This window comes from Geotrypetes seraphini, chromosome 6 (genome assembly GCF_902459505.1).
Source record: "Geotrypetes seraphini chromosome 6, aGeoSer1.1, whole genome shotgun sequence".
NCBI classification, from domain to species: Eukaryota; Metazoa; Chordata; class Amphibia; order Gymnophiona; family Dermophiidae; genus Geotrypetes; species Geotrypetes seraphini.
Window position 1 is genome coordinate 140,214,629 of NC_047089.1, and position 24,154 is coordinate 140,238,782.

The 24,154-nt window shown below is 43.7% G+C and overlaps 1 protein-coding gene and 1 long non-coding RNA gene across 4 annotated transcripts in view; one reads left to right on the forward strand and one right to left on the reverse strand.

Annotated features, from left to right (window-relative positions):
• Positions 1-24,154, reverse strand: part of CRACDL (CRACD like) — a 220,950-nt gene that overhangs the window by 84,452 nt on the left and 112,344 nt on the right. The window lies entirely within an intron of this gene.
• LOC117362497 overlaps positions 13,247-24,154 on the forward strand; it is a 29,086-nt gene continuing 18,178 nt past the window's right edge. Inside the window, exon 1 of the long non-coding RNA XR_004539899.1 lies at positions 13,247-13,343. This is a non-coding gene — a long non-coding RNA (uncharacterized LOC117362497). The remainder of the gene's footprint in view (positions 13,344-24,154) is intronic.

The window sequence follows — 24,154 nt, forward strand, 5'->3', positions numbered from 1 at the left end:
CCTTGAGTCCCGAGACCATCCGGGTGGCCATTCTTTGCACCGATTCCAGTCTCAGCACATCCTTGCGATAATGCGGCCTCCAGAATTGCACACAGTATTCCAGGTGGGGCCTCACCATGGATCTATACAATGGCATAATGACTTCCGCCTTACGACTGACGAAACCCCTTCGTATGCAGCCCATGATTTGTCTTGCCCTGGACGAAGCCTGCTCCACTTGATTGGCAGACTTCATGTCCTCACTGACGATTACCCCCAAGTCTCGTTCTGCTACCGTTTTTGCTAGGATCTCGCCATTAAGGGTATAAGACTTGCATGGATTCTGGCTGCCCAGGTGCATAACTTTGCATTTTTTGGCATTGAAGTTGAGTTGCCATGTCCTAGACCATCGCTCCAGTAGGAGTAGGTCGTGCATCATGTTGTCGGGCATTGAATCTTCGTCTGTTGTGCATTTGCCCACTACATTACTCAGTTTGGCGTCATCGGCGAATAATGTTATTTTACCTCGAAGCCCTTCTGCCAGGTCTCTTATAAAGATGTTGAATAGGATTAGGCCCAAGACTGAGCCCTGTGGTACTCCACTAATCACCTCCGTCATTTCGGAGGGGGTGCCGTTCACCACCACCCTTTGGAGCCTACCTCCAAGCCAGCTCCCAACCCATTTCGTCAATGTGTTACCTAATCCTATAGAACTCATCTTGCTCAGTAACCTGCGGTGTGGTACGCTATCGAATGCTTTGCTAAAGTCCAGGTACACGATGTCCAGGGACTCCCCAATATCCAGCTTCCCTGTCACCCAATCAAAGAAGCTGATCAGGTTGGATTGGCAGGATCTCCCCTTAGTAAATCCATGTTGTCGGGGATCCCGTAGATTCTCCTCATCCAGGATCTTATCTAATTGGTGTTTGATTAGAGTTTCCATTAGTAACGTTTTATCATTTCTGCTGGAGAAATTGACAAGACCTTTGGAAAATTAATCAAATGCAAATTGTTAAACCGACTATTATTTTCAAGTACTTCTAATTTTCTTCTCATAATAAGATTATCTTTCACAATTAAATCTTGGTTACTCTTAAACATTTTTAAGTCCTTCTTTTCTTCCTGAATCTCAGTTTTTATTACTACAATGTCTTGTTTCACAATTTTAATTTCTTCTTTCTGGAGTTCTAATTCTTTTTCCAAGTTCTTTATCTGAGGATTGAGGGAATTACCCAGACTGGAAACCAAATCCCATAACGAATCCAGTGTAACCTCTGGGGGCCGAATAGGGGCAAAGGAAAGTACTTGTGCAATGTTAGATTGTTCATCCGAGTGCTTTACCTCCCCTGTGCCTTGTTGTCCCTTAAGCACAGTTGTCCCGGTCGCTGGTTCTTTTACAAGGAGAAATTCCCCTTGTGATGTTCCCTGCAGCGAGCCCTCCAGTTCATTGGCCTCTCGGGAAGAAAACTCTGCCTCTTCGGACATGCTCTCCTCCCTCGGAGAGCTAGCTCCAGCGGCAACGGCTGTAGGGGAGGCGTCCTGACGTCGGGGCTCAGCGTGACGTCCAGCCCGGGGGTATCCGCCGTAGCACTCCTCTCAACTGGCGTTCCCAACGGGCGATTCCCCGAACGACTCAACTCGCTTTGAAGACGTCGGAAAATGTCATCTACAGTAAGAACCATGGGGCCCGAGCGCTGGGAGGCTCCACCATCTCTCCTATCCCTTCTCTTCGGCATAATTACCGGCAGGTAAGAGAGACTCTCTCCAGCGTCTTACCAGCAGTCAGATAGCGGCAGCCATCTTGGATATACATGCTATTTCTATAAGATATTCCCTTAATGTTATCTGATTGTTCAATAGCCAGAAAAAGAGGCTCCAATACGAGATTAAATAACAGTGGAGATAGCGGGCATTCCTGTCTGACCTCTCGGTAAATACTATTTATACATATTCTGGTATTAGGGTGGCTATATAATGTTATATATATATATATATATATATATATATATATATATAAATAAATCCTGTGCCTATACCAGATCACTGCATTATTTTATAAAGGACTATTCCACCCTGTCAAATGCCTTCTCTGTATCCAAAGATACAGAGAAGGCCAGGAATTCCATTGTATCAATCAATGACACGAGTTGTAATGCCAAGCGGGTATTATTAGAGAAATGTCTGCCCGACACAAAGCCTATTTGTTGCATGCATAATATTTTTGGTAATATTTTAGCAGGCAAAATGCCAGAACTTTGGCCAAAAGTTTACCATCTAGGATTAATAATGAGATGGGTTTATAGTTGGCCACTAGCATCGGATCTTTCCCTGGTTTAGGGAGTACAGTACTCCCCTGAAATCCACGGGGGTTCCATTCCAGGAACCCCCATGAATCTTGAAAAACCACAAATACAGTTTTTCATGGGGGAGACAGGGGAGGGCAGCAGGAGAGGCAGGAGAAAGCAGCCGGAGCACCGGCGAGTGAAGGAAATCCCATTCCTGTGGCGCTTTCAGTGGCATTGGTGGATCAAGCTTAGGCCTCTTGGCACCACTCGCTGTGAAAGCAGCCTCCAACTTACTTTGTTTTCCAGATGCCATCTTAAAACTCAAATATTATACTCACTATATATTCATATACTGAATAGTCCTTTAATGCCCGTGTTTTATACACATATATCTTGTTAGTTAGGAAAAAAAATAGCGGAGAAGGGAGAAAGCTGTTAACTCAAGCGGCCATTCTGCTTCAGTGCCAAGCCACGCCCCCCTCATGTTTCAATACTGATCAGAATAGACAGCTGATGTAATAAGCTGAGATGACCCGGGTGACGAAATGCCCCGAAGAAGGAACTACGGACAACTACTCAGACATTAGGGGAGAAGAGCACAAGCAAATGAGGGAGACAACATAGGAGCACAGACAGATACTACGAAAGACACAGTAGGGGCTGCAAAGCTTATAAAGCCCAAGAAGGGTTCACAAAGGGAATTTAAATGTATGTACACAAATGCTAGGAGCTTGAGAAACAAAATGGGAGAGTTAGAGACAATAGCAAGACGCAACGAACTAGAAATCATTGGCAAAACAGAAACATGGTGGAATGATGAAAATTAATGAGATACAGAACTGCAGGGATACAAGCTATACAGAAGGGACAGAACAGGGCAGAAAGGAGGAGGTATTGCCCTATATGTTCAAGAAGGAAAAGAATCTGTTAGAGAGATGAAGACGGAGGGGAAAGAGAAGCTGGAGTCCCTCTGGATTAAGATTCCTAGGCACAACAGTACTGATACAAAAATTGACAGATGGAGGAGACAGACTCAGAAATGATGGAGGAAATCAAACAAGGATGTAAGAAAGGCAGTGTAATGATCATGGGAGACTTCAACTTTCCTGGGATAGACTGGAACCTGGGAACCTCAAACTGCGGCAAAGAAACAAAGTTCCTAGAAATGGTAGGGGACTGCTTCCTGGAACAATTGGTGGGAGAGCTGACGAAAGGAAATGCTACCTTGGACTTGGTCCTAAATGGCATTACTGCTCAGACTAAAGATGTAGAAGTCACAGTCCCGCTAAGGACGAGCGATCACAACATGATCAACTTTAATCTTGACATTGGGAAGGGGAAACGTATCAAAACCTTAACCACGACCCTCAACTTTAAAAAAGGAAGGTATGATAGCATGAGAGCCATGGTAAAAAAACGGCTCAAGAAAAGGATACACACAATTAAAACAGTAGATCAGGCATGGTCCCTACTGAAAAATACTATCATGGAAGCACAAAATCTCTACATTCCGCAGATATCCAAAGGACGGAAAAACAAAAGCAAAGGGGAACCAGCATGGCTTACTAATAAGGTGAAGGATGCCGTAAGAGATAAGAAGAACTCCTTTAAAAAATGGAAACGCGAAAGAACCGAAGCTTGGAACAGCCACAAAGACGATCAGAAGAAATGTCACAAGGCGGTGAGGGATGCCAAAAAAGTCTATGAGGAGAAAATAGCACAAGAGACCAAAAACTTCAAGCCCTTTTTTAGTTACATTAAAGGGGAAAAAAAACCCTGCAAAAGAGGCAGTGGGTCCGCTGGACAACCAGGGAGGAAAAGGGTACATCAAAGACGACAAATTGCAGACAGATTGAACTCCTTCTTTGCGTCTATCTTTACAAAGGAAGACATTACATCAATACCTGAAGCAGTGAGAGTGTTCAAGGGAGAAAAAGAGGATAGCCTCACCACAGTAGAAGAGGATTTGGACCAGATATACTACCAGATCGACAAACTTAAAAGTGACAAATCCCCTGGACCAGATGGAATTCACCCTAGAGCAGTGGTTCTCAAACCCTGTCCTGGGGGACCTGCAGCCAGTTGGGTTTTCAAGATATCCCTAATGAATATGCATGAGATAGATTTGCATACCTGTCGCTTCCATTATATGCAAATCTCTCTCATGCATATTCATTAGGGATATCTTGAAAACTCGACTGGCTAGGGGTCCCCCAGGACAGGGTTTGGGAACCACTGCCCTAGAGTATTAAAGGAACTGAAGGTAGAAATCGGAGAACTACTGCAAAACTTTGCTAACCTGTCAATTAGAACTGGACAGATACCGGACGACTGGAAGATAGCAAACGTCACCCCAATTTTCAAAAAAGATCAAGAGGAGAACCGGGCAACTACAGACCAGTGAGTCTTATGTCTGTCCCTGGAAAGATGGTCAAAGCACTGATTAAAGATAGCATAGTCCGGCACTTGGATACACATGACCTGATGAGAGCCAGTCAACATGGCTTCAGGAAAGGGAAGTCATGCTTGATAAATTTACTACAATTCTTTGAAACAGTAAACAAACAAATTGATAACGGGGAACCAGTGGACATAATATACTTGGACTTCCAGAAAGCGTTCGACAAAGTTCCACACAAAAGACTTCTCAGGAAATTACAAAGCCATGGAATAGAGGGAGACATACTAAGATGGATAGGCAAATGGCTGGAAAACAGAATGCAGAGGGTGGGCTTAAATGGGAAGCTCTCAGACTGGAAGAAAGTGACTAGCGGTGTGCCCCAGGGCTCGGTTCTTGGGCCTATCTTATTTAATATTTTCATCAACGACCTAGAAGGAACGTCCAGTGAGGTCATCAAGTTTGCAGAAGACATGAAGTTATGTCGGGCAATCAGATCACAAAAGGATAGCGAGGAACTACAGAGATATTTGAGCCAGTTAGAAAAATGGGCAGAGAAATGGCAGATGAAATTTAATGTGGAAAAATGCAAGGTAATGCATTTGGGCAGAAAGAACAAGGAGCACGAGTATAGAATGTCAGGTGCAACTCTGGGTAAGAGAGAACAAGAAAAGGACCTGGGGTACTGATAGATAGGACCCTAAAACCGTTGGTACAATGTGCGGCAGCGGCAAAGAAAGCAAATAGAATGTTGGACATGATAAAGAAGGAAATCACTAGCAGATCGGAGAGGGTCATAATGTCGCTTTATAGAGCAATGGTCAGACACTTGGAATACTGTGTCCAACACTGGTCTCCCTACCTAAAGAAGGATATAAAACTGCTGGAGAGGGTGCAGAGCCGAGCAGCGAAGCTAGTTAAAGGTATGGAAAACTTGAACTACAAAGAACAACTTAAAAAACTGGGACTATTCTCCCTTGAGAAGAGGAGCCTGTGAGGGAATCTTATTGAGACTTTTAAGATAATAAAAGGAATCGACAAGATAGAGCAGGATAAAAAGTTATTTACGATGTCAAATGTGACCAGGACAAGAGGCCATGGACTGAAGCTGAGGGGGGGACAAATGCCAGGAAGTTCTGCTTCACGCAGCGAGTGGTGGACACCTGGAACGCTCTCCCGGTGGAGGTTGCTGCGGAACCCACTGTTCTTGGTTTTAAGGGCAAGTTAGATGCACATCTCGAAAGAAGCATAGAAGGATATGGGTGACTAATTTTTTATTTTTTTTTTCTTTGCCAGGTTACACCTGGCTGGGCCTCCGCGTGAATGGATCACCGGACTTGATGGACCTAAGGTCTGATCCGGAGATGGCAGCTCTTATGTTCTTATGATAATGCTGATTTTCCCGCCTATTCTGCATGCTCTAGAAGCTCAAAATCCATCAGAAAGTACTTTGACCAGGCACCTTTCATTATCCTAGTCCAATCACTAGTTCTAAGCATCCTGGATTACTGTAATATCATCTACTTGGGAGAACTATGCAAACACTTCCAGAAACTAAGCATTATTCAAAACATTGCTGTAAGGCTCATATTCAACCTGAAAAAAATTTGATCATATAATACCTTTCTATCATAAATTTCACTGGTTGAAAATTGAAAACAGAGTACTCTTCAAACTCGGTTGACTCTTCTATAAAGCTCTCAATGGTCTACTGCCCAACTATCTCACCAATCAGTTTTCATTTTCCAGACCCAGATGATCCACTCAACCTCAAACATTCTTTGCTTTCACCTCAATTAAAGGTTACACCCATAAAAGATTCATCACTAGACTCTTATCCTACCAAGCAGTTTCCAAAGATCCTAAATGGAGTCAACTGCTTCGATCTTCTACTTCTTACATGCATTTCAGAAAGCTCCTAAAAACACTCCTCTTCCCGAAACAGGACATTCCAGTCTAAATTAATTCCCTATTCCATATTGTTGCTTTAAGACTATGATTATTCTTACTTATTATTTATCCCCCCTATACATCTCTGCTAAATTTCCCTCTATATGTTCTATGTGTTCCATATAAATATATATTCCATATATATGTTCTTTATATTCTATGTGTTACATATAATTTTTAATATATATAAACTGAAGGACAGGGGAAAGCCGACAGTCGACCACCGGTCGATGGTATGGACAACAGGATGCCCCGACGTAGGAACAAAGGACTACTACTCATACATAAGAGAGGTCGACCTCACAGCCAACAAAGGAGAACAAGCAGGAAGGGACAACTCAGACACAGGAGGGGATGACCACACAGCAAACATGGAAGATAACACAGGAGCAGTAAAGGATACCGTAAATAAAACTGTAAGGACAGCCAAGAGTAGAAGGTCCAAAAAGGTAACACGAAGGGAACTTAGATGCATATATACAAATGCTAGAAGTATAGGAAACAAAATGGGAGAACTAGAGATGATAGCAAGACAGGAGAACATGGATATCATTGGCATAACAGAAACATGGTGGAATGAAGAAAACAAATGGGACACAGTACTACAGGGATACAAACTATATAGAAGGGATCGAGAAGGGCAGAAAGGTGGAGGTATTGCCCTATATGTTAAGGAAGAAATAGATTCTGTTGGAATGATTACAACAGACAGGAAAGAGAAGCTGGAGTCCCTCTGGATCAAAATTCCTGGTCAAAATGGCGCAGATACAAAAATTGGCCTTTACTATCGTCCCCCAGGACAGGCGGTAGACACTGACTCAGAAATGATGGAAGAAATTAAACAAGTATGCAGGACAGGCAATGTAGTTATATTGGGAGACTTCAATCTCCCAGGAATAGACTGGAAACTAGGAGCCTCCAACTGCGGCAAGGAGGCCAAGTTCCTGGAGGTGCTAGGGGATTGCTTCCTGGAGCAAATGGTAAAAGAGCCGACAAGAGGCGACGCCATCTTGGACTTAGTCCTAAATGGTCTCAAGGGACCGATAACAGAAGTAGAAGTCAGGGCTCCATTGGGAACGAGTGATCACAATGTAATCAACTTTAAACTGGACATCGGGAAAAGGAAACATGCCAAAACCTTAACCACCACCTTAAACTTTAAAAAGGGTAAATACGATTGCATGAGAGCCATGGTAACAAAACGACTCGAGAAGATGGTGGACAAACTTGAAACAGTAGATCAGGCATGGTGCCTATTGAAAAATACTATTGCAGAAGCACAAGATCTCTACATTCCGAGGATTTCTAAAAATCGGAGAACTAAAGGCAAAGGAGAACCGGCATGGCTTACCATACAGGTGAAGGAAGCCATAAAAGAAAAGAAGGACTCTTTCAAAATATGGAAATGCACGAAGACAACCGAAGCCTGGAACAAACATAAAGATGAACAGAAGAAATGTCACAAAGCGGTGAGGGATGCAAAACAGGACTATGAGGAAAAAATAGCCCGGGAGGCCAAAAACTTCAAGCCCTTTTTTAGATACGTGAAGGGGAAAAAACCTGCAAAAGAGGCAGTGGGACCCCTGGACGACAAGGGAGTAAAAGGGTACATCAAGGAAGATAAACAAATCGCAGACAAACTAAATTCCTTCTTTGCCTCCGTCTTTACGAAGGAGGACACCTCAACAATACCTGAAGCGGAGAAACTGTTTACAGGAGAAATAGAGGACAGCCTCACCACAGTTGAAGTGAACTTGGATCAGATATACTACCAGATCGACAAACTTAAAAGTGACAAATCCCCTGGACCGGATGAAATTCACCCGAGAGTCTTGAAGGAATTGAAGGTTGAAATCGGAGAGTTATTGCAAAAACTTGCAAACCTGTCAATCAGAACAGGTCAGATACCAGACGACTGGAAGAAAGCAAACGTCACACCAATTTTCAAAAAAGGATCGAGAGGAGAACCGGGCAACTATAGACCTGTGAGTCTTACGTCTGTCCCCGGCAAGATGATTGAATCACTGATCAAGGATAGCATTGTTCAGCACTTGGACACACACGACTTGATGAAACCCAGTCAACATGGATTCAGGAAAGGGAAATCGTGTTTGACGAATTTACTCCAATTCTTTGAGACCGTGAACGAGCAAATTGATAGTGGAAAGCCGGTGGACATAATATACTTGGATTTCCAGAAAGCGTTCGACAAAGTTCCACACGAAAGACTTCTCAGGAAACTACAAAGCCATGGCATAGAGGGAGATATACAAAGATGGATAGGCAAATGGCTGGAAAACCGAAAGCAGAGAGTGGGCATAAATGGGAAGTTCTCTGACTGGGAGAAAGTGACTAGTGGTGTACCCCAGGGCTCGGTACTTGGGCCGATCCTTTTTAATATTTATATCAATGACTTGGAAAACGGAACATCCAGTGAGATCATCAAGTTTGCAGACGACACAAAACTCTGCCGGGCAATCAGATCGCAGGAGGATAGTGAGGAACTCCAGAGCGATTTGTGTCGGTTAGAAAAATGGGCGGAGAAATGGCAAATGAGGTTCAACGTGGAGAAATGCAAGGTAATGCATTTAGGCAGTAAGAATAAGGAATACGAGTACAAAATGACAGGTGCAACTCTGGGAAAAAGTGAACAAGAAAGAGACCTGGGTGTACTGATAGATAGGACCCTGAAGCCGTCGGCACAATGCGCGGCAGCGGCAAAGAAGGCAAATAGAATGTTGGGCATGATAAAGAAAGGAATCTCGAGTAGATCGGAGAAAGTAATAATGCCGCTTTATAGGACAATGGTCAGACCTCACTTGGAATACTGCGTCCAACATTGGTCTCCCTACCTAAAGAAGGATATAAAACTGCTGGAGAGGGTGCAGAGACGAGCAACTAAACTAGTGAAGGGTATGGAGAAACTGGAATATGAGGATCGACTTAAAACACTGGGATTGTTCTCCCTTGAGAAAAGGAGACTGCGTGGGGATATGATCGAGACCTTCAAAATACTGAAAGGAATCGACAAAATAGAGCAGAGAAGATTATTTACATTGTCCAATTTGACACGGACAAGAGGACATGAAATGAAGCTAAGGGGGGACAAGTTCAGGACTAATGTCAGGAAGTTCTGCTTCACACAGAGAGTGGTGGACATCTGGAATACTCTCCCAGGGGAGATTATTGCGGAATCGACAGTCCTAGGCTTCAAAAGCAAACTAGATGCATATCTCCTTGAGAAAGGCATATAAAGATAGGGTGGCTATAAAATAAACCAGGTGTATACCTGGCGGGGCCTCCGCGTGTGCGGATCGCCGGACTTGATGGACCGAAGGTCTGATCCGGAGATGGCGCTTCTTATGTTCTTATGTTCTTATATACTGTCAAACCTTGGTTTGCGAGCTTAATTCGTTCCAGAAGCATGCTTGTAATCTAAAGCACTCGCATATCAAAGCAAATTTCCCTATAAGAAATAATGGAAACTCAGATGATTTGTTCCACAACCCATAAAACTTTAATAGAAAATGCTATATGTACTCATATTGCAAGACCCCCCCGGATCCCGGAACCCCCCTCCCCGAACCCGTTATATATAGTGCAATATAGTGCAAAATATAGACAGCAGATATAAATTCTCAAAACTTAAACATTTTGATCACTAAATTGAACAAAAAATCATTTTTCCCACCTTTGTTGTCTGGTGATTTTATGAGTCTCTGGTTGCACGTCCTTCTAACTGTGCATCCTTTCTTTCTCTTTAATTCTTTTTCTGTCTTTCTTTCTCCCTGCCACCTCCTTTCTATCTTTCTCTCCCCCTGCCCCCCCTCCAAGCCGCCAACGGCAATTTCTCCAAGCCACCACCACTGCAAAGGCCAGGTGCGTGCAATGACTGCACAAGCTTCCCCCCCCCGTCAATTCTGATGTCGGAGAGGAAGTTCCAGGCCAGCCAGGTAGTGATTGGCTGGCCCGAAACTTCCTCTCCGACGTCAGAATTGACATTGGGGAGGGAGGGAGGGGAGAAGAACGCAACTGATCTGTTGCTGCGTCGGCAATGGGGAAGCAGGGAGAAATCCCGGGCTCCGCAATCAACGTTTTGGGTACAGCTTCAGGACGCTCTTTCTGAAAACAGGACATTTCGGCATCCCAAAGCTGTGCAAGGGGACAATGGGATAGACGATCTAAAAGCGGGACGGTCCTGTTCAAATGGGACGTATTGTCATATTATGTATACTGTATGTACTTGTATTGCAAGACATTGCTTGTATATCAAGTTAAGGTTTAGTTTAGTTTATATGTAGATTTTGTGCCTCGGTGACTGTGTCCTTAAAAAGGGACAAGCTTGCCCTAGCGTTTTTACAGTGCTTATCCTCTTCTTAATCTTCTTCCCCACCATGAGTCTCATCCCTTCGTAATTTCCCTTTCGGAAGTTCAGCACCATGGCTGTCATTCTGGACCGGTTTTTCTCCCCTGTGTCCAGGTCGAAGCAACTTCAAAAAGCTTCTTTAAGACCATGTCTACTCTGTGGTCCTGAGAATCTTTCAGCATCACTTCTCCTTCACTTGGGAGGGCAGTGCGCTTGGTCACTTGTGCCACTGCCGAATCCACCTTTGGCAGCTCAAATAGCTGCTGAAAATCTGATGCCATGGAATACAGCTTAGCCATAATCTTAGCCCAAGAAAACTCTCCGGGGTCTCCCACTGCTCAGTAACCAGAACAGTGAGATCTAGATAAGATGGAAAAAAGGATGTCAGAGTATAAGAACGACTCATGACAGTACACTGAGACGTGGAGGGCTGAGTTTCTAGCTTCAACTCCTTTATATCGTCCGCAATAAAACGGTGAACAGAGGCTGATTTAAACAGCCAACACAGAGGGCTTGTCACCCACATCAGGACTCTGAGATCACTTGGCTGACGGTATCCAGGTCATCCAGGGTGGACACAGTATCCATGGTATCAGTGCACCAGTGAAGGCTGTCTGGGTCCAAATGACAGGGGCACTGTGCCCTGAATAGGTGCCTCCATAAGTATAGGTCCTGACTGAAAAGCTGGCACAGCACCCAACAGTTGCATTGCATGGGTTGAGTCCATAAGATACGCTCTCCACATGAGCTGCACAAATTCCAGGGAAATACCAGAGCTCAGTACAAAAGAATGACTGCGAAAGGTCCTTGGACTCCATAAGCCTGCACTTGGAGTCCCCGCCTGAAACGGGCACTGGGTGAGATTTTATGCCCACTTCCTAGACCCAAACAGGATCCCTAGGTAAGCATGCTCCCAGGGGGATGGACCCCGAGCTCTGAAGGCAGCACACAGCAGGCTGGCTCCACACACAGTAGGCTGGCTCCGCGGAAACTGCATCCTTTCCCAGGCAGAGAACCCCTCCAAAGGAGTCTCAAGACACCGAAGCTACCGAAAAAAACAGACTTTAGCAAAAAACAAAACCAAGAAAAGAAGCAGAGCAGATCAGAAAGACTTCCTCACAGTTCGCTTGCAGAAATAAAAACTACAGGGGGCTCTCTATTCCTCAGCTAAGCGAGAGGAGCATGCAGAAAAGAATGTGTGCATTTCTGCACATCCTAGTTCACAGGATGAGGTGAAACACCTTTCGTATTGATTCCAGAGGGGATGTAACAGAAAAGCAGTTTGGATAAACTTGTGGAAGAAAAGTCTACTCTTTATCCCTGGAAGTGGCATAGAATCTTCCTACTTTTTGAATCCTGTTGAAAATAGGATGCTAAACTAAATGGACCTTTAGTCTGACTCAGTTTGACAATTATGTCCTACTGAACTGTCTCTCCTAGTTGTATGATCCAGACAATAGTGCAATGTGGAAGTATGTAACATGGGCCAGACCTTACTCCCTTTGAATTTGCATATTTCACAGCAGTTCTGTGGAAAAAATACTGCATTCTATAAAATAACATTAACACATGTATACAATCTATACATAAAGATGCCAGCAATTACCAGTAGAATTATTAAGCAAGGCTTCTAAAATGACTGTCTAAGGAGGAAAGTCATTTGTTTAGAGATAAAGATTTACTATTTGTTAGTTTAAATGTCAGTAATGAATCTTTGCTTTTGACAGGTTCTTCAAACCAAAATGAAAGAAAGCAACATCTGACCTTTCCAGTCCTGTTAAAACTGACCTTATGGTTGGCATTTCTATGGTAACCGAACCATAAACAAGGGGAAATTATGTCTTTCAAAAGAACACTGGGCTGCCTACTGCAAAATGTTATCTTGACTTTTCAATTTAGTATCACTGTAACAATACCCTTCTCTTTACCCTTAAATGTGGGTTTTAACAGGCCAACATTCAATTATTGTAAGCTATGACATAGTGTACAGCTTCTCAGAATTAACTATGCAACATGAAGGAATTAGATCTTAACTTCTAATTTTCTTTTAGTTGCACCAGATAAGTCCAGGACTTGTGTGTTTGTTTGTATCCATCTATCCACCAGAGCAGGTAGAGATAAAGAGTACAGAATTGTGCTGTGCTTTAATAGAGCCCTGTACAACTCAATAGATAAGGCAGTGAAAAACAGTTGCTCAACTAATGTGAAAACATTTGCTGAATGTAATGCTGACATAATGCAAAAAATATTTGTTCAATTATAGAAGCAGGAAGTTTGCAAAAATAAACTTTGCTTCACTGATATGGAGAAACAAATAAGGTCGGGTAGCTGGAATCGTCTGCTGCAACTAAAAGAAAGAAACTTGGTATGTAAGTTTTAATTTTCTTTTTCCTTGGTACACTAGATGAGTCCAGTACTTGAGGGATATAAAAAAAAAGCAGTCCTCAAGATGAGAGGGGATCAGTTGCTCCATTCTGAGAGCTGAAGCTCCAAAGCTGGTTTCCTCCCTAGCTGCCAGAGACAGGCAAAATAGCACTTCACAAAAGTAGTATGTAGCAAGAAGCATGCTGCTTCTTAACAGATATACAAAGCAGACAATGAATTACACTCCACCCAAGAAACTACTTCTCAAGTGGAATGCACTCTCACTGTTGCAGGCAATTGTCTGTTCAACAAAATATATGCTGAAGAAATCATATCTTTAACCAACAAGCAATGGCTGCTTCAGACACTACCTCACTTTCTGGGTAGCTTTTGTCAATTTGAGATCATGACCTGTTGTCAGAACAAAAGGAGGATTGCTTTGTTTGAAAACACGGCCATAGGGCATAAATAGAATGACTGAATGTACTGTATAGTGCTTGAGGTCTTTACATTTTTCTCTGTCATCACAAGCTCCAGAAGAGGATTTAGGCTTGTCCTCAGGAAGCCTACAAGGCTTAGGCTCTCCTAAATTCTTAACGGAAGTTTATCTGACATAAAGACTTAAAATGCAATACCGGATGACCAGTTTCTCAACTAGAGAATCTGACAAGCAGCATACTTCTACTAAGAACTCTTATGAGATCTTAAAGGCCATCCAAACAGGGCAGCTGACCCTGAGACAAATCTGGATCCTGATCTTGATTTAAATCCTGAGTTCTCTGAATCCAACGAACATAGGCTCTTACCATATAAGAGCAAGAAATAAGAGCCTAAAGCTCTAAGGTATCCAACTTTAAAGGAATGTTTAAGTACTGTCTCTATTTTATGATCCTGCAGAGCCTTAATAGTGATACTGCTACGGAAATTGTAGACTTCTTAGTTGTTCCAGTGACTAAAGAGTCCACCTTTTTTGCTTGGTCAGAAGAGAGTACAATTTAGATGTAACCTTGTCTATCTTAAGGCCTGCATCAGAGGAATCTGCCATAATGAGATCCAGAATAGCCTCAATAATTGAAAGACCTTTAGTTGATCCTTATAACCTCACATAATGGAATTTCCCAGCAACAAAGGAGGCAGAGAAGATATTGAACTTCCAAAGCTTCCAAAGACTGAGTAATTAAGAGTGAGAGTTATTATTTCTTAAACAACCTAAAGACCTTAGAATCATCTCCCTTCTCAAGAAGTAGCTCTCCTGGAGGATGGAGTTATTTCTTTAGGAATGAAACATTGGAAATAACTGTAGGATTCTGTTCTAAAACTTCAAGCTGCTCCAACAAATCATTTTTGGAGGCAGGGAGGCAGTGTGACTGACTTATCCAGCAAATAAGCTTGATGGAATGACGAAATAAAATCTGGAAAGAAAACAGAACAAACATTTTCCACAGAAGGCAACCTGGAAGCACTTCTTGTTAATCCTAAGGCAGTTAAGACATCATTTAGGCAGTGACAGTCTGACAGATTATATGCACACCTAAAATGGCTGCTGAACCTGTGGTTTCTATGAGAGAAAACCAAGGCAGCTCAATGAGCTGTAAAGCACAGACTGAAGAACAAAATAGATCTAAAATGGCTGCCAACTTCATGGACTGTGAGGAACCATGAGCTAAATTATGAAGGTGTTCAGCAGACAAGTCTCCGATCTGCTGCTTAGTATGCATGGCTGTCATTAGTACAGGGGCACTATGGCCATAAAGCAGACAAGCAACTGCCTGTCCAACTTGTATGGCATGCAAGTTCAATAAGGAGGTGTCCACCCCAGTTAAAGCTTCTGTCTAAGACTACCTTCTTTGGGACTCTATGCCTCTTTAGGTCAATTAGATCCTAAGTTGCTAAGGCTTCTATGTATAAACTTGTTCATACCCTGGTCCTAAGTAGACTAAGACTATGCAAATTCTTTATTTAATGGGTTACTCAAATATATTATTAGTCTTCAAATGATCATGAACCTAGTAATTAGGGTTATTGCAGGGTCCAAGCAATATGAAAGAAGCTCAGTGGTGTAGCAAGGGTAGGAGGAACCGCAGGTGGAAGCGCACTTCCACGTCCCCGTCCCCCCCCCGGATGCATGCCCTGTCTTCCAAACCCCAAGAACCCTCTGCAAATACATCCCACTCATTTCCAGTCGGTAATTGCCAGCAGCTGTGAGTAACTGTTGTGCTTGTGTTGTGTGCACATAACATAGGCACAACAGTATTAAAAAAAAAAAAAAGGCGCCCGGGAGGAGAGTTAAGACAGTGGCGGTTTAGGTAGCAGCGTCTATATTGCAGAACTCTAATCAATGAAAAGGTTACCTAATAAGCCTCATTCTAAGAGGAAAGGTGCAGTCCGCCCGGACCACTCCATGGCAATGACTTCCACTCCAACTCAATGCACTATTTTGGAGTTTGCCACTGCCGCCATTGGTCTTCGTTGCTCTGGAGGGTTTCCCGAGCATTCACCAGTGAGAGGAGCTGCCGGTGACATTGGGTTGGAAGTTTCCCTCTCCCCCCCCCGGGAACTGTCCCACCACCTGTTCCATTCATGACTCAGTCGGGTGACCCCTGTATGGAAGGCACAGAGTTCACAAATAAATAAAGAGAACAGAGAATCCTGGGAGCCAGTGCTTTGGCTGAATCAGGAAGGAAAAAAAACTGCTGTGGTGACTCTCGAGAGCATATGGAAGGTACTCAAAAGATTGAGAGTTGGACCAGAAGCCGCCTAATCTTGTGAGTACTGTTGACGGCTTGGGGAAATCTTTTACTATTACTAAGGAAGAGTTTACCTTAGAAATTAAGAAAGTCAGTGACAAAGTGGTTAACTACAAAATAAATGTTCAATTTTGCTCCAGTTCGATTTGTCTGTGGCATTTGATGTAGTGCATCATGATATTCTGCTTCAATTACTTTCAGATATTGGACTTAATCAGGTTGTCCTGGCTTGGTTCTCTAAATTTTTATTGTCTCGTTCTTATTCAGTCAATATTGATGGCAATATTTCTAATTCCTGGCAGCCTCCTTGCGAGGTTCCCCAAGGCTCTCCGCTTTCCCCAATCCTGTTCAATTTTTATATGACTACTTTGAACACATACAAGTTGTCAGCTTGGAAAACGCTTTTTACCTATGTGAATGATATCTTTATATTGATTGAGATTGATTTAAACATTACCAATTTAACTTTTAAAATAAACCACTGTATCTCCAAACTTCAAGCCTGGCCTATGTCTGTCCAGATGAAATTAAATGCAGCCAAAACTAAACTTTTGTGGTTAGGTTCAAAACTGGACTATCTCCCTCCCACTGTACTTCTGGATTCTGGAGCCTCCCTACTAATTGAGTTTTTTTCCAAGATTTTGGGAATACTTTTTGGCTCTTCCCTTACCTTTAAGAATCAAATAAACTCTCTGGTTAAGAAATGTTTTTTTAAATTTACGAATGCCGAGGAAGGTTAGATCTCTTTTTCAACAATGTCATTTCTCTGCAGTGGCGTACCTAGGGTATGTGGCACCCGGGGCCCATCATTTTTTGACACCCCCCCCCCCCCATGTAAAAAAAATTTTTTTTTTTTTTTTTTTGCAATAACCATGAAATGGAATAAATGGTCAGAATAGAAACAGGCAGTGAAAATTTTCTTTTATTGAACCTCATATATGTAACCATTATTCCAAACATAACATAACATAAATTATGTCTAAATTGTCATGACATTAGAAGTACATATGGAGTAGTTGCAGGTGATGCTTGGGACAGTTCTGATTGTGTTAGTTCGGTTTTATGTGTTTTTTGAATAGAAGGGTTTTTATTTCTTTTTGAAGGTTTTGCAGTCTGTGGTTGATATCAATTGGTTGTAGAGTTGGGGGTCGAGTGTTGCAGCTCGAATGGCTAGGAGGTTGTCGAACAGTTTTTTTCTTTTGACGTTTTTGGTTGGAGGGTGTGTGAATGGTGCACAAGTTCTCCTATGTCTGTTTGAAGTGGATTGAATTATTTAGCTGAAGAAATTAGTTACCCCCCATTCCACACACATTAATTCTCTTCCATTTTTGTTCCCATTATAAAAAACACTGATAAGTTCCCAGAAAAAAAATACATTAAAATAAGAAGTGAAAACAAAGGCCCCTACAGATGAGAACATAACATAAGAATAGCCTAACTGGGTCAGACCAATGGTCCATCATGCCCAGTAGCCCATTCTCATGGTAGCCAATCCAGGACACTAATACCTGGTCAAAACCCAAAGAGTAGCAACATTCCATGCTACCGATCCAGGGCAAGCAGACACTTCCCCCATGTCTTAATAACAGATTATGGACTTTTCCTCCAGGAATTTGTCCAAATCTTTCTTAAAACCAGCTACACTATCTGCTTTTGCCATAACTTCTGGCCACTTCATTTTTAAGTTTAGATCTTTCCTTTCAAACAGAGACCTTGCTAGATGTCAAATACAGCACAAGGTAACTTCACATGGACTTAGCTGTGCAGGAAATGTGAATCTCCTCATACACCCACCATATAGTGCAAAAATGTGCAAAGGTCTGTTTTTTTCTTTCGATCACTACATAGCCTAATGCCACACAAGCAGCGCTGTTACAAACATATTCTGTAGGTCAATGCTAAGGATAACAAAGTTTCCTTCCTTGGACCAGAAGGAGATAAACCACTGGAAGAGATCCCAAAACAACACCCAAAGACCCACTCAGTGTGTGAATCAGTTGAGTGGAGTGGACTAACTGGGGGGTGGAAATGGGCCCGTAGTTTGCTCAGCAGAATTTCCCAGACCACCTCTTCCTCTCAACACATTGACACGCTGCCACCATCACCACTAGGAACACCTCACTGGGTAGGCCAGCTATGCTATAAACTTTATAAAACACATTATTATATTTTCTTATAAAGCACATATTTTAACTGACCTCTCTGACATCCTCAGCCTTTCCATTCACAAAAATAGAAGGAAGAAAAGTTCCCATTTCCTGCTGTCTCATGTCCCCGGCCTATACAATATTTTTTTTCTGCAGACCCTTCAAAAGTCTGACCAAATCCTCGTTTCACTTGCATTATAAAGTACTGAGGATGCCATCTCTCCCCAATCCCAGGTCCTAAAGTCTAAGACAGTAGCGCAAACTAATGCTGCCAGATACAGGAAAAAAAAATTTTGATTCGATTCAGCCCTATTGAATTGGTTTTTCAATTCGATTTTCCTGCCCAGTTGGGTGATTTTTTTCAAAACTCCTGGTGGGTTTTATAGCTTTTTCACCCCCTTTGGCTTCTCCTAACCACACTGGCGCTGTGGTGTAAATAAAATAAAGAAACAAAAAGGACTTTTCCTCTTTCTGTTAAATCCTAGCTCACGTTTGCAGTCCAACACCAGCTCTGGCAGGATACACATTTCAAATCTGACATGTTATAATCACAAAACAGAAAATAAAATTAATTTTTCTACCTTTTGTTGTCTGGTTATATTTCAAATTTTGTTGGTCCAAGGCTCTGGTTTTCTTCTGATAACTTGCTTGCCAGGGTCTCCTTCTTTCTGCATGCTAACCATCCATCTGCCAACTCTGTCCTCCCTTTCCATTTCCCTTCCCAGGAAGTCTGGTATCTTTCCTTTTTTTCATCTCCCTCCACAGATCCACCTTTTCTTAAATACCCTTTCATCCGGCATCTCTCCCTCCTTCCCCACCATCCCAGAGTCCACCATCTCTCCGTTTCTTTTCCTAATTACCCTCCTATCCAGTATCTCTATCCCTCCTCCACACCATCCCTTGTGTCCAATTTCTCTCCCTTTCTGTTCCTTCCCTCCCTAAATCCCATGGTCCATCATCTCTCTCCCTCTCCTCTATTTTCAGACCCATTATTTCTTCCCCCCCCAAAGTTTGGCATATGCATGTCTCTTTGAACACCCCCTTCCCTCTGTGTACTTCTAAATCATGGTCCCCCCCCCAAAGGCCTGTCAACCCTTAAAGGTCTGCCTGTCCCACCTTGAAGGCCTGCACCCCCCTTGAAGGCCTGTCCCTTCCCCTTGTAGGCCTGTCCCCCCCTTGAAGGCCTGCCTGCCTGTCCCCCCCTTGAAGGTCTGCACCCCCCGAAGGCCTGCACCCCCCGAAGGCCTGCACCCCCCTTGAAGGCCTGCACCCCCCCTTGAAGGCCTGTCCCCCCCCCTTGTAGGCCTGTCCCTCCCCTTGTAGGCCTGTCCCCCCCTTGTAGGCCTGTCCCCCCCTTGTAGGCCTGTCCCCCCCTTGAAGGCCTGCCTGCCTTTCCCCCCCTTGAAGGCCTGTCTCCCCCTTGAAGGCCTGCACCCCCCTTGAAGGCCTGCACCCCCCCTTGAAGGCCTGTCCCCTCTCCTTGTAGGCCTGTCCCCCCCCTTGTAGGCCTGTCCCCCCCTTGTAGGCCTGTCCCCCCCCTTGAAGGCCTGCCTGCCTTTCCCCCCTTGAAGGCCTGCACCCCCTTGAAGGTCTGCACCCCCCCAAAGGCCTACACCCCCCCCCGAAGGCCTGCACCCCCCTGAAGGCCTGCCTGCCCCCCTTGAAGGCCTGCACCCCCCCCCGAAGGCCTGTCCCCCCTTGAAGGCCTGCCTGCCTGCCTGTCACCCCCTCCCCCTTGAAAGCCTGCTTGCCTGCCCGCCCGCCCCACCCTGAAGGCCTGATGCCCCGACCCACCCCGAAGGACCGCTCGCCCCCCTGGCCTCCCCGCACCACCTATGAACAGCCGCAGCAGGATCGCGAAGTCAGCGTCAGCGATCCCTGCGCTACTTCCTGCGCCACGGTCCCGCCCCTCCTCTGACGTCAGAGGAGGGGCGGGATCGCGGCGCAGGAAGCAGCGCAGGGATGCTGACGCTGACTTCGCGATCCTGCTGCGGGCTGCTTCACAGATGGTGCAGGAAGGTCAGTGGGGCGAGCGGTCCTTCGGGGGTGGCGGGGGACTGAACGGCAAGGCCGGGAACACCCCCTTAGGGCTGGTACCCGGGGCGGCCCGCCCCCCCCGCCCCCCCCCTAGGTACGCCACTGTTTCTCTGTTCTGGTCCAATCAATTATACTTTCTCGGTTAGATTACTGTAATACTATATATCTTGGCATCACAAAGATCTGTCTCCAATGACAACAATTGATTCAGAATACCACTGCGAAGTTGATTTATGGACAAAGTAAATTCGACCATGTGACTCCTTTGCTTTTGAGCCTCCGTTGGCTCCCGGTTTATCTCAGAATTCAGTTTAAATGTATATGTATTACTTTTAAAATTTTACAAGGAATTTTTATTCCTCTTGTTCCTCTTTTATAGAACGTTTATAGATTTTCATATGCGAGAGGTATTCAATGATTTAAACTTTCCCTTCCTTTTAAGAAAGGAATTAAGGGAGTTAAGAATTTTAGCCTTTCTTTGGCTTTTAAATTTTCCAAATTATGGAATGAACTTCCTGTAACTTTGAGATGTCCCAGTTCCTTCCAATCTTTTCGTAAATCTTTGAAAACTTTTCTATTTGCTAAACACTTTAAAAATTAATTTCCATGTATTTTAGCATTTTAGCATGGTTGACGACCCGGTATATAAGGCTAAGTTTTAGTTTAGTTTAACTTACAGGAGCTGACTAATGGGATTTTGAAAGAAAAAATGATTCTACACAGAAAGATTGAACAATTAGAAAATTATAATAGGAGGTTAAACCTATGTTTATTGAACTTTCCAAAATCTTTGGGAGTGACGCCTCTTGAAATGCTTAAAAAATTACCTGGTTGAAGTATTGAAATTTTCTCTGAACTTATACCACCTTTAAATCGCATATATTATTTGCCTATTCAGAAACAGTCAGGTGCTTCCATAGAAAAGGATGGTTTAAACATAGTGGAACCTCTAAATGTTACTGGAATCCACATTGTCTTCAGAAATGGAGAGAGCTACATTACTAGCTTCCTTTGTCTTTGAACAAGATGTAAATGCTATAGTAAGATTATATTTTCATAACTCTCAAACACTGTTTCATGGGAAAAAAGTGTGGATTTTCCATGATGTCACAAGGAACATACATAACATGATCTGGAGCAACTTTTCTTTTGGCATACCCATGTAAATGTTTAATTAAATTTCTAGGTATGAAATATGTATTTTGTATGCCAGAACAACTTTGAGCTATCCTAGATATGAAGAAACTGGCATCCTGGAAAGTTTAATAAGATCTTAAGATAGTTAGAGAGAAGAAAAATAAAAGGGCCTTTTTTTTTTTTTTTTTTTTTACTGTTATGGCTATTCCTATTTACTTTTGCTTTATTTGAGTTGCTCTTTACTCTTGGTACTCTCCTTCTCTGTAATTGTGGTCTAAGAAAGATTGAAGTTGTTTTCTTTAATAGGAAAATGTGTTAGTTTCTTTTTGAAAAATGTCCTACCTGTTTAGCCTGAACAAGAGATCTCTTGTGATATTATGTTAAAATTGCAATAAAGAAAATATTTTTTTTTAAAAAGCAGCCCTGCTGGCAGGGGGGGACCAAAACCGGGACCCTCTGATACTAAGTCCTCCCCTTCTGATCTCCCTGACCACTCCTACCACCCTGACCACTGACTGGCTCAGGCGCATAAGGCTCTTCTCCAGGGAGGAAATGTAGGCGCCTAAGCCAATCAGAGCCTTAGGCCCCTCACAGTGCATCCCAGGATACACCGGGAGGGAGGGAAGGGCCACCATTTTGAATTAGTGGCCCTTCATGCAGGAGGGAGTGGGCATCCCTCCTGTCTGATTTAGACAAAAAGTACAGTGGGGGGTGGTGGAGGGTCCTCAAGCTGGGGGGGTCTGACCCCACCTAGCCCACTAGACCATCAGGATTTTGTTTTGGGAATGGTGGGAGGGAGCAAGGGGATCAGAAGGCAGGGGAGCTTGGTGGGGGGTGTCAGAGGATCCCACTTTTGGGCTCACGTGACCTCTTTATTTTTTTTTAATAGGTGTAGCTGTGTGAGCACAACAGCTGCGCCCATAAAAAAAAATAAGAAAAAAAGCAGCCCCTGCTCTCCCTGCCTGCCTGCTGGTTGAGCTAATCGGGGAAGGGGAATCCTCCATCTTCTGAGCCAGCAGGACTTCCTTAAAGCCGCTGTGGTTTTAGGGAGCCCTGCTGGCTCAGAAAATGGAGGATTCCCCTGCCACCATCAGCTGTACCGGCAGGCAGGGAGAGCAAGGGCTGATTTTTTGACAGGACAGGCAGGAGGAGGAGCAAGTGACATGCACAGTTCCTTCCCCCTTTTACTTGTGATTCTCTGCATGTATAGCTTTGTGTATCTGGCCCTAAGTAGGTACAAGGGAGGGAAGGGAAGACGCATGCACAGCAGTGGGTTATAAAGGAGGAGAGGTGCTGGTGCCCCCACCAAGACGGCACCCAGGGCAGGGCGGGGTACCCCTGCCCCCCCCCTTATTACACCACTAAGGAAGCTCAATGGCTTTCATGTTTTTATCTTATGAGGTCAGTCTCAATATTTGGCCATACTTTTAATCCTGTACTGTCCTTCACAAATCTTGAAATTTCAAATTCAAAATTGTCCAGTGATCCCATCTCTTTCTCAAACTTGGTTACTCTTCTCGAGAATCTGTGTTCTTTTACTTGGCACTGGCACTATGGAATTTTCTCCCTTCTCAGCTCTGGTTTGAACCTAGACTGGAACATTTTACGAAGGGGTTGAAAATTAATTTTATTTACTAGTGTTTTCTGGTTCATAAAATCTTGGGTGTCTATGGGAAAAGGTCTACTAATTGGCCCCTGGTTTTTCTTTGTTAGTTTTATATGTTTTACTTATTATTTTATCTGAGATTGTACACAATGACTGAGTCTGTAGGGTTTAGGATAATTATAGACTATTTCAGTATATTATCTGAATCACAATGTTGAAACTGCTCTGATGGATTTATGCAAAAGGTAGTAAGTATATCAAGAAACATAAATAAGGGAGGGAGCTGCTGGAATAGTATTGCTCTTGGCCTCTGAATATAGACCTGACTCATTTAAGAAGGAAGGGCCGGAGGTGAGGAAGGACCTTCCATTGTATTTCTAGCCAGCCTCTGAATTTGGTCCCTATAATTCCAGGATCTTTTCAAAGGTTAATAAATTATTGAGCAGTGTCGGCAGCATCAGGATTCGTGATAGATGGCAGCTGGGCGGTCATCTAAATTAGCCGGGCAGAGTGCCCAGCTAAAAGGCCCTAGGGAGAACACTGTAGCATATCTTCTTCAACAAAGCCAGAAAAAAGAAATTGTCATGCTGGTAAAGAGAAGGAACAGTCAATAAATCCTTACTAAAGCTGACTACAGAAGAACAAACTAATATTTTACTGCTCCTCAGACCTGGTATACCCCTGCTCTCAGTCTCTGGGTCTTTTCTACATATGAGTTTAATAGCTAATTCCTTCATTATTGTGTGATCTAAATGAGCTTTGCAGTGGTGTAGTAAGGGGGTAGGCTGATCGCTCCGGGCGCCTATCCGCCTATCCGCCCACTCACGGTACGCTCATGCCCTCTCTTCCCTATCCCCTGTACCACTTTAAAATCTTCGCCAGCACCAACAAATACTCTACCCGGCTGCTCACGCTGGCCTGGCTCCCTCTGAAATCACTTCCAGGTCATGGGGTCAGGAAGTGACATCAGAGGGAAAAGTCAATGCCAGCGCAAGCAAAGATTTAAAGAGGTACAGGGGTGCGAATGGAGGGTGCGAGTGTGGCATGGGGGCCTAGAAAGAATGGGGAGGAAATCATGGTCGACTCTGGTTGGCTGGAGCTTCAAATTCTGGGCCTGCTCCGGGTTTCAACATCGCTA